Below are 11,018 nucleotides of genomic sequence, written 5' to 3'. Positions count from 1 at the left end.
ACCACATTGCGCTGGACCTTCGGGACTCACTCTGACAATCGATCGACAGTAATATTCAACTCACGTTGATTTCATTGTAACTTACCAAAGCTCGTTCTACTGTATTGTTACCGTTATACTTAATAATTCTTGTTAGTGTTGTGTTAACTACAAGTTTATATTAAATCATAAAATATAGTAATTGTTTAATTTTTTTTAAAAAGTCTTCCGAGGAATACGGAAAGATAAGTGGCGCAGTCGGTAGGATCAATCACGGAATCAATATTCAATCGCTGAGTAGTGAACTAACCATGAGAGACCTTCGTGTAACGTGTACGGTAAAACTGTAGTAAAATCAATGTTTGTGTCGAGCATCGTGCTATTTTGGTAAGTACAACTGGTTAATAATTTTTGTACAAGATTTTTTATGTCAGAGATTAACGAGGTACTTGAACAGTTTGAATCCCTGAGTATTGATACCCCTTTGACAGGCCCTAATTGTAATCGCTCAGTCCCAATTAGAAATCGTAAACTTGTAAGAAACAGTAACGTAAAAATGGTTGAGTTTAAAACTGAGTATTTGAGGTGTGTCCCAGATTTCGATGGGAGCCCTAATGATCTTGGCCGTTACCTCGGCGTATGTCAATCCTTGATCGATTCCTTTTACGTTGCCCAACAACCCAACCACTTCCAAAATACCTTCTTGCTAAATTGTATTATTGGAAAGTTATCTGGGAATGCTAAATTGGTATTGGGAACACAAAACGTCAACAACTGGGAGGAACTAAAGGAAATTTTGACAAGGCATTTTGCGGATCAGAGGGATGAGGCATGTTTAAACATGGACTTAGTTATGCTTAAACAACGACAAAACGAAACCCCTAACGAATTTTACGATAGGGTTCTGCATATACTAAACTTGTTATGTTCTTATATTAATGCCCACGAAACTACGGAGATAGGGAAAGCTGTAAAAAAGGATCTATACAATAACTTGGCGCTGAAAACATTCCTATCAGGACTAAGAGAGCCCCTAGGAACAGCAATACGCTGTATGCGACCAAAAGATTTGCCAGAAGCATTGCAATTTGTAACACAGGAAGACAACACACACTATTTGCAAAATAATAGTAGTGGCAGCAGTAATAATGGCAGTAATAGAGTGCATAATGCAACAAACTCCACACCTAGACCTAGGTTCAACCCTAGACCGTCATATACGAATAATCACTCTGGTCAATTTAGACCAGGAGCCCATGTAAATACAGCAGTAAATCATACACCAAGGCCAACGTATCAGCCATCGCAAGCTAGACAGAATTTCCAACCACCAAGGGTGACTACTAACGTCTTCAAATCGAATCCAAATCAACCCTTGCCAAAACCCACACCGATGAGTGTTTCGACGAGGAGAACCGGATTTACGAACAGACAGAATTCGGGAGGTTATTACCCCAATAGGACGTATTTTAATAATCCAAATAGACCACCCTATAACCCCGCACAAAATATCATCGCAGAAGAACTTTATAGCACCAGCGTAAACAGGAGTATCGATGACCAAGCTGTCTACGACGAAAAATACCATGGCGACCCAAAGGCGAGACGATATGGAAACGAATCCACTGAACAACAGGACGGATCAAGTTACCACGTGGGAAGTCGGTGCGACGCTGCATCTGCAGATTATTCTTATAAGAATTTTCTCGAAACTGGCCCAGACGAAAACGAAACATAAAACCAAAGATAATAACACTGAATAACACCGAGGGCAGTGAACTAAATTATATTACTTTTCCTGAACACAATCTTAAATTTTTAATTGATAGTGGTGCAAGTAAATCATTTATAAACCCGGAAGCTGCTAGGAAGATAGCTCCGAACCAAATTAAAAAAGACCCTTTTATAGTTTCAACCGCATTACAACAATCAGCCCATGAATTTAGTACAACGATACCAGCTTCGGAAATTTTCAAATTACCCCGATACACTTTGCTGAAATTTTATTTGTTTAAATTTCATGGAACCTTTGATGGATTGTTGGGATTAGATAATTTGAAACTGTTAGAAGCCCAATTAGATTTTCGGAAAAATAAAATGGTTACCCCTTATGCCACTATACCATTCCAAACGTATTGGACAAATGTACAGAATAACCATATAGAAATGGAACCAAGGATAGAAAAAGTAGTTAGAATTGAAACAAATATCCGAGATGGAGAGGTATTGATTGATTATCGGAAGATAAATGGATGTGAAATCCCAAGTTGTATAACAAAGACGAAAGATGGTCACGCTTTAGTCGTGATAAGAAATAGATCATGCCAATCAAAGATAATAGATTTAACCCGACCATTCGATGTCGAGGCGTTAGACAAAGGAATATTAGAGCATGAAACAATTGATGTAAACACAATGGATACCCATCGAGGGAGGAAATTGGAAACATCGCAGATTAGGACTAATCATCTTAATCGAGAAGAGAAGAAAGAAATTCTACGATTATGTACCGAATTTTCGGACATATTCTATCAAGAAGGCATACCTTTGACGTTTACTAGTCAAACAAAGCATGCTATCAAGACAACTGATGAACAGCCAGTGTACGTAAAGTCGTACAGGTACCCCTTCATACATAAAGAAGAAGTTAGGAGCCAAATAGATAAAATGTTGGACCAGGGAATCATTAGACATAGCAGTTCACCTTGGTCAGCCCCAATCTGGGTAGTTCCTAAGAAGATGGATGCGTCTGGAAAACGCAAATGGAGAGTCTGCGTGGATTACCGCAAACTCAATGAGAAAACTATCGACGACAAATACCCTTTACCCAATATAACTGATATACTGGATAAACTGGGGAAGTGTCAGTATTTTTCGACCCTTGATTTGGCGAGTGGTTTCCACCAAATTGAGATGAGGGAACAAGATATACCAAAGACGGCGTTTAGTACCGAAGGAGGGCATTATGAATATACCCGAATGCCCTTCGGATTAAAAAACGCACCTGCGACCTTCCAAAGAGCAATGGATGGAATTTTGAGCGGATTGCAGAATGAAAGGTGTCTAGTGTATCTTGACGACATAATCATTTACTCAACATCCTTACAAGAGCACTTGGAAAATTTAAGAGCAGTCTTTAATCGACTTAGAAAATCCAATTTCAAGGTCCAACTCGACAAGAGTGAATTTTTGAGGAAGGAAGTAAATTATTTGGGACATATTATAACCCCAGAAGGAGTTCGACCTAACCCGGAAAAAGTGAAAGTAGTAAAAAATTACCCGATTCCAGGAACCCCAAAGCAAATTAAAGGATTCCTTGGCTTGGTGGGATACTACAGGAAATTCATTAATAACTTTGCGCAGTTGACCAAACCTCTAACTAAATGTCTCAAGAAAGGAGCGAAAATTGAACATAATGAAGAATTTGTTAAATCTTTTGAGACCTGTAAAGAAATATTAATGAATGAACCTATCTTACAATATCCCGACCTCTCAAAGCCTTTTAACCTCACCTGTGACGCCAGTAATGTCGCATTAGGAGCAATTTTGTCACAAGGCCCTATTGGACAAGACTTGCCAGTGGCGTACGCCTCACGCACATTAAACGAATCCGAACAAAATTATTCTACGATAGAAAAGGAGTGTTTGTGTTTAGTTTGGGCAACGAAGTATTTCAGGCCCTACCTGTATGGTAACAAATTTAATATAGTCACTGATCATAAGCCGTTACAATGGCTATTTAACTTGAAAGACCCTTCGTCCAAATTACTAAGGTGGCGAATTAAGCTGGAAGAATACGACTATAGAATCATTTATAAAAAGGGAAAACTAAATACGAATGCCGATGCGTTGAGTCGCGTGGAAATTCACACGAAAGAAACGAACGGATTTCAAGAGTTAGTGCGATATATGGAGGACTTCAACAGAGATTTGGAACAAGCGGGTACAAGTGGACAAACAAGAAATGAACCAGATAACCTATCAATGATAGTTGAACCAGACACAGAGGCAAAAAATACAGAAAGGATGGAAGAACCAACCCCAATGGATGAGAATGAAACTGTACATACAAACGAGGAACAAGATCCTATCGTAGGAGTTCCAATTGTAGAATCAGCTGTTAACTATGGAGCCAATCAGGTGATTGTGTCACGAGTATTGCATACACCTGCAAAATTAAAGAAATTAGAACTATTTGGGAAAAAACGAAGATACTTACTACAATTGCCAGATGATGACTTCGATCACTATTTAATGAAGTTTGTCATAGAGAATGTGGCCCCAGGAAAACTGTATTCCCTTTACTTCGAAAGTCCAGATATTTACCCTAAATTTTGTGAAACTATACGTAAAAATTTTAAATGGCCATCGCTCAAATTCAAGCGATGCCTAACAAAATTAATAGATGTCGAAGAAAAAGCAGATATACCTGAAATCATACAGGCTTATCATGAGAGCAAAACAAACCATAGGGGCATAGAAGAGACAGAGCAGAGAATAAAAGCCAAATATTACTGGCCAAACATAAGAGATACAGTACAAAATTACTTGGAACAATGTGAAATTTGCCAGCGTAGTAAATATGAAAGGAACCCCATCAAGACGAAGTACAACATCACGCCTACAGCTGCAAAGCCTTTCGAAATTGTCCACATAGACACATATACATTAGAAAAGACAAAGTTTCTAACTATTGTGGATAGTTTTTCGAAATTTGCCCAAGCCTATGTTTTGGATTCAATGATGGCAACTGAAGTAGCGGACAATTTAATAACTTTCTTCTCCCATTTTGGAGTGCCAATTCAAATAATCGCTGACAATGGGACAGAATTTAAGAATACAGTAATTGCCGAACTTTTAAGAAGCCATAAAGTAGAAACGCATTTCTGCACGCCAGATCATCCCCAATCGAATGGAATTGTGGAGAGATTCCACTCAACAATAGCAGAACACGTAAGATTGCTGAACAACCAAGGTCAAGAAGAGACACCCATCAAACAGAAGGTCAAGTACGCCGTGTTAGCATACAACAATTCAATTCATTCAACAACGGGATACAAACCAATGGAAATTGTGAACGGACACCTAGGAAGTGAGGATCCATTCAACATCACTATGAATGAAAATTTAATGACCAACTATGTAACTGAACACAAAGCAAGGACGAAATTGTTGTACGGAGAAATGAATAGGCGAATGACCGAGGCTAAAGTACGCTTAATGGAAAAGAGAAATGTAAATCGGGACGACCCAACGATGTTTGAAGAAGGAGATGACGTGCGTGAAAGAATAAAGAATCCTAGACAAAAATTAGGAGACAAATTTAAAGCATGTGCAAAAGCGGAAATTGTAAATAGAGAAAGGAAATTTGTCGAAAATCAGTCTGGAAGGAAAGTGAACATAGACAATCTAAAACGGCCCAGCCGTCACAAATGTATTAATCCAAGTAGAAATAAGGAGTAAATTAGACTCAAACCAAACCATGTACATATAAGTAAACGAAGGAAAAACATTTACAGCATCCTAGTCACGGGACAAGCTAGGGATGTCACACTGTTGGAACTCAAGGGAAATCCGGGAATGTTACCGCTAGAACTGGGAAAGGCAGTATTGATTGATGGAAGCCACAGTTTCATTCATTACAACGATTTAAGACCAGTAGCAGAACAACTAGAAGAGCTGAGAAGAAAAATAAATAATTTGACCAGCAATTGGGAAACGACAACACATCCAAGCCCTTATAAGAATGAGCTCCGCAATTTTTACGAGATCATGAAGGCAATACAGGAACAAGTTGAAAACCGCTTTTACCGAATATTTCCTAAAACAAATCGACCAAAGCGAGGAATCGTGGATGGATTAGGAGCAGTGTTCAAAGCGATAACGGGAAATTTGGACGCAGAAGATGGTCAAAAATACGACAAATTAATTAGAGAATTACGTGCGAAACAAAGGCTCACTCAAACTCAAGTTGTAACTCAAGGAAGAATGACAGTGTTGGCTTTAGAAAGGTTTAACAAAACGCTAAAACAGCTTTACGACAATGATAGAATACTGGAGGAAAAATTGAAAGAAATTGTACCTTATATCAAGGATGTGATCGACGATAGAAATTGTTCCTTTTTGAAGGAAATTGTCAACGAAATAATTGATATGTACGAGATAATCAACACCATCCTACAAGATGTCGAAAACTCGTTGGTATTTGCAAGATTAAATACCATGCACCCAAGCATAATGGACCAAAGGGATCTACTCACTGCACTCACGGAGTTAAGCAACGACATAGGAAGGACCAATCTACCACTACCTATAACTTTGGAAAATATAGTTAAATACGAAGAAATAACAAAACTGGAGTGTTTCCTATCGGACTATCGAATCACGTACATTTTACACATTCCTACTGTTCAGAATCTGCAATTTTCTTATTACCATTTGTATTCTATTCCCGTTTACATTCAGGGTCAGTTTAGGGCAATCATACCTAAAGGGAAGTACCTTGTAAAGAGCCAGTTGTACCACGCGTACTTTCACCGCGAGTGTCGTAAATTAAAGCCAGAACTATACTTGTGCTATGAAACAGACTTAACGGGAAATCAGCCAGAAACCCCTTGTGAAATACAGTTAATAAACTTAGTGAAAAATCCTTCGAACTGTACTCAAACGTTAATAAAAATAGACAGAATAATTTTAAATAGGTTAGATGTGTCAGATAAATGGATTGTAATAAGTCCTACAGAAGAAATAGCCCAGCTAACGTGCCAAAATGGACAAACAGAAGCCAAAACCTTGCACGGGACATATCTATATGAAATTCCAAAGGGATGTAAGTTAAGCATCGGGAACCAACAGGCAACGAATACCATGAGGATTATGGAAAACACTCTGAAGCCCATTTTGCTACCTAAAATTATCACGGACGTTCCACCCCGACAGAACTTAAACTTGAGCATTCACCTACCCGAGCTCGAGTTAGATGACCTGCATAAGCTAAAACATGAAGTTTATGAGGAGCAGGAAAGCGGCAGCTGGACGGACAACGACCTCTACACACCCCCTAGTGTGTGGACATTACTAATGTATATTATAATTATAGGAGCAATGGCAGCTTTAACATGGAAAAAGTTGTTGCAACCCCGACTGAGGAATCGGAGTCAGAAGAACAACCAGTCAAATGAAGAGCCAATAGAAGTTCCACTCCCTCGGCTAGCCTAGGAGTTCCATCTCAGAGGGGAGGAGTTATATGGGGATGCTACCATAAGCCACCATACTAAAGAGACGCGGCCCAGACTTGCTGAGCTTGCAGAATCAAACAATAAAACCACATTGCGCTGGACCTTCGGGACTCACTCTGACAATCGATCGACAGTAATATTCAACTCACGTTGATTTCATTGTAACTTACCAAAGCTCGTTCTACTGTATTGTTACCGTTATACTTAATAATTCTTGTTAGTGTTGTGTTAACTACAAGTTTATATTAAATCATAAAATATAGTAATTGTTTAATTTTTTTTAAAAAGTCTTCCGAGGAATACGGAAAGATAAGTTGCCGCTTCTATTAGAGCCATATTGACGATTTGCCGTTTAAGGCCTTATTATGCTTATTTTGCCAAAAGGAGACGATTTGAACAAAATTGGTAGTAGCGTTTGCGAGATATCGCCAAATTGTATGATTTGGCCAAAAAGTGCCGCTTCTATTAGAGCCAAATTGACGATTTGCTGTTTAAGGCCTTATTATGCTTATTTTGCCAAAAGGAGACGATTTGAACAAAATTGGTTGTAGCGTTGGCGAGATAACGCCAAATCATAAGATTTGGCCAAAAAGTGCCGCTTCTATTAGAGCCAAATTGACGATTTGCTGTTTAAGGCCTTATTATGCTTATTTTGCCAAAAGGAGACGATTTGAACAAAATTGGTAGTAGCGTTTGCGAGATATCGCCAAATTGTATGATTTGGCCAAAAAGTGCCGCTTCTATTAGAGCCAAATTGACGATTTGCTGTTTAAGGCCTTATTATGCTTATTTTGCCAAAAGGAGACGATTTGAACAAAATTGGTTGTAGCGTTGGCGAGATAACGCCAAATCATAAGATTTGGCCAAAAAGTGCCGCTTCTATTAGAGCCAAATTGACGATTTGCCGTTTAAGGCCTTATTATGCTTATTTTGCCAAAAGGAGACGATTTGAACAAAATTGGTTGTACTGTTTGCGAGATATCACCAAATTGTACGATTTGGCCAAAAAGTGCCGCTTCTATTAGAGCCAAATTGACGATTTGCCGTTTAAGGCCTTATTATGCTTATTTTGCCAAAAGGAGACGATTTGAACAAAATTGGTTGTAGCGTTGGCGAGATAACGCCAAATCATAAGATTTGGCCAAAAAGTGAGTTATATGGGGATGCTACCATAAGCCACCATACTAAAGAGACGCGGCCCAGACTTGCTGAGCTTGCAGAATCAAACAATAAAACCACATTGCGCTGGACCTTCGGGACTCACTCTGACAATCGATCGACAGTAATATTCAACTCACGTTGATTTCATTGTAACTTACCAAAGCTCGTTCTACTGTATTGTTACCGTTATACTTAATAATTCTTGTTAGTGTTGTGTTAACTACAAGTTTATATTAAATCATAAAATATAGTAATTGTTTAATTTTTTTAAAAAGTCTTCCGAGGAATACGGAAAGATAAGTGGCGCAGTCGGTAGGATCAATCACGGAATCAATATTCAATCGCTGAGTAGTGAACTAACCGTGAGAGACCTTCGTGTAACGTGTACGGTAAAACTGTAGTAAAATCAATGTTTGTGTCGAGCATCGTGCTATTTTGGTAAGTACAACTGGTTAATAATTTTTGTACAAGATTTTTTATGTCAGAGATTAACGAGGTACTTGAACAGTTTGAATCCCTGAGTATTGATACCCCTTTGACAGGCCCTAATTGTAATCGCTCAGTCCCAATTAGAAATCGTAAACTTGTAAGAAACAGTAACGTAAAAATGGTTGAGTTTAAAACTGAGTATTTGAGGTGTGTCCCAGATTTCGATGGGAGCCCTAATGATCTTGGCCGTTACCTCGGCGTATGTCAATCCTTGATCGATTCCTTTTACGTTGCCCAACAACCCAACCACTTCCAAAATACCTTCTTGCTAAATTGTATTATTGGAAAGTTATCTGGGAATGCTAAATTGGTATTGGGAACACAAAACGTCAACAACTGGGAGGAACTAAAGGAAATTTTGACAAGGCATTTTGCGGATCAGAGGGATGAGGCATGTTTAAACATGGACTTAGTTATGCTTAAACAACGACAAAACGAAACCCCTAACGAATTTTACGATAGGGTTCTGCATATACTAAACTTGTTATGTTCTTATATTAATGCCCACGAAACTACGGAGATAGGGAAAGCTGTAAAAAAGGATCTATACAATAACTTGGCGCTGAAAACATTCCTATCAGGACTAAGAGAGCCCCTAGGAACAGCAATACGCTGTATGCGACCAAAAGATTTGCCAGAAGCATTGCAATTTGTAACACAGGAAGACAACACACACTATTTGCAAAATAATAGTAGTGGCAGCAGTAATAATGGCAGTAATAGAGTGCATAATGCAACAAACTCCACACCTAGACCTAGGTTCAACCCTAGACCGTCATATACGAATAATCACTCTGGTCAATTTAGACCAGGAGCCCATGTAAATACAGCAGTAAATCATACACCAAGGCCAACGTATCAGCCATCGCAAGCTAGACAGAATTTCCAACCACCAAGGGTGACTACTAACGTCTTCAAATCGAATCCAAATCAACCCTTGCCAAAACCCACACCGATGAGTGTTTCGACGAGGAGAACCGGATTTACGAACAGACAGAATTCGGGAGGTTATTACCCCAATAGGACGTATTTTAATAATCCAAATAGACCACCCTATAACCCCGCACAAAATATCATCGCAGAAGAACTTTATAGCACCAGCGTAAACAGGAGTATCGATGACCAAGCTGTCTACGACGAAAAATACCATGGCGACCCAAAGGCGAGACGATATGGAAACGAATCCACTGAACAACAGGACGGATCAAGTTACCACGTGGGAAGTCGGTGCGACGCTGCATCTGCAGATTATTCTTATAAGAATTTTCTCGAAACTGGCCCAGACGAAAACGAAACATAAAACCAAAGATAATAACACTGAATAACACCGAGGGCAGTGAACTAAATTATATTACTTTTCCTGAACACAATCTTAAATTTTTAATTGATAGTGGTGCAAGTAAATCATTTATAAACCCGGAAGCTGCTAGGAAGATAGCTCCGAACCAAATTAAAAAAGACCCTTTTATAGTTTCAACCGCATTACAACAATCAGCCCATGAATTTAGTACAACGATACCAGCTTCGGAAATTTTCAAATTACCCCGATACACTTTGCTGAAATTTTATTTGTTTAAATTTCATGGAACCTTTGATGGATTGTTGGGATTAGATAATTTGAAACTGTTAGAAGCCCAATTAGATTTTCGGAAAAATAAAATGGTTACCCCTTATGCCACTATACCATTCCAAACGTATTGGACAAATGTACAGAATAACCATATAGAAATGGAACCAAGGATAGAAAAAGTAGTTAGAATTGAAACAAATATCCGAGATGGAGAGGTATTGATTGATTATCGGAAGATAAATGGATGTGAAATTCCAAGTTGTATAACAAAGACGAAAGATGGTCACGCTTTAGTCGTGATAAGAAATAGATCATGCCAATCAAAGATAATAGATTTAACCCGACCATTCGATGTCGAGGCGTTAGACAAAGGAATATTAGAGCATGAAACAATTGATGTAAACACAATGGATACCCATCGAGGGAGGAAATTGGAAACATCGCAGATTAGGACTAATCATCTTAATCGAGAAGAGAAGAAAGAAATTCTACGATTATGTACCGAATTTTCGGACATATTCTATCAAGAAGGCATACCTTTGACGTTTACTAGTCAAACAAAGCATGCTATCAAGACAACT

This window comes from Euwallacea fornicatus, unplaced genomic scaffold (genome assembly GCF_040115645.1).
Source record: "Euwallacea fornicatus isolate EFF26 unplaced genomic scaffold, ASM4011564v1 scaffold_77, whole genome shotgun sequence".
NCBI lineage: Eukaryota > Metazoa > Arthropoda > Insecta > Coleoptera > Curculionidae > Euwallacea > Euwallacea fornicatus.
This window is presented reverse-complemented; position numbering follows the sequence as displayed.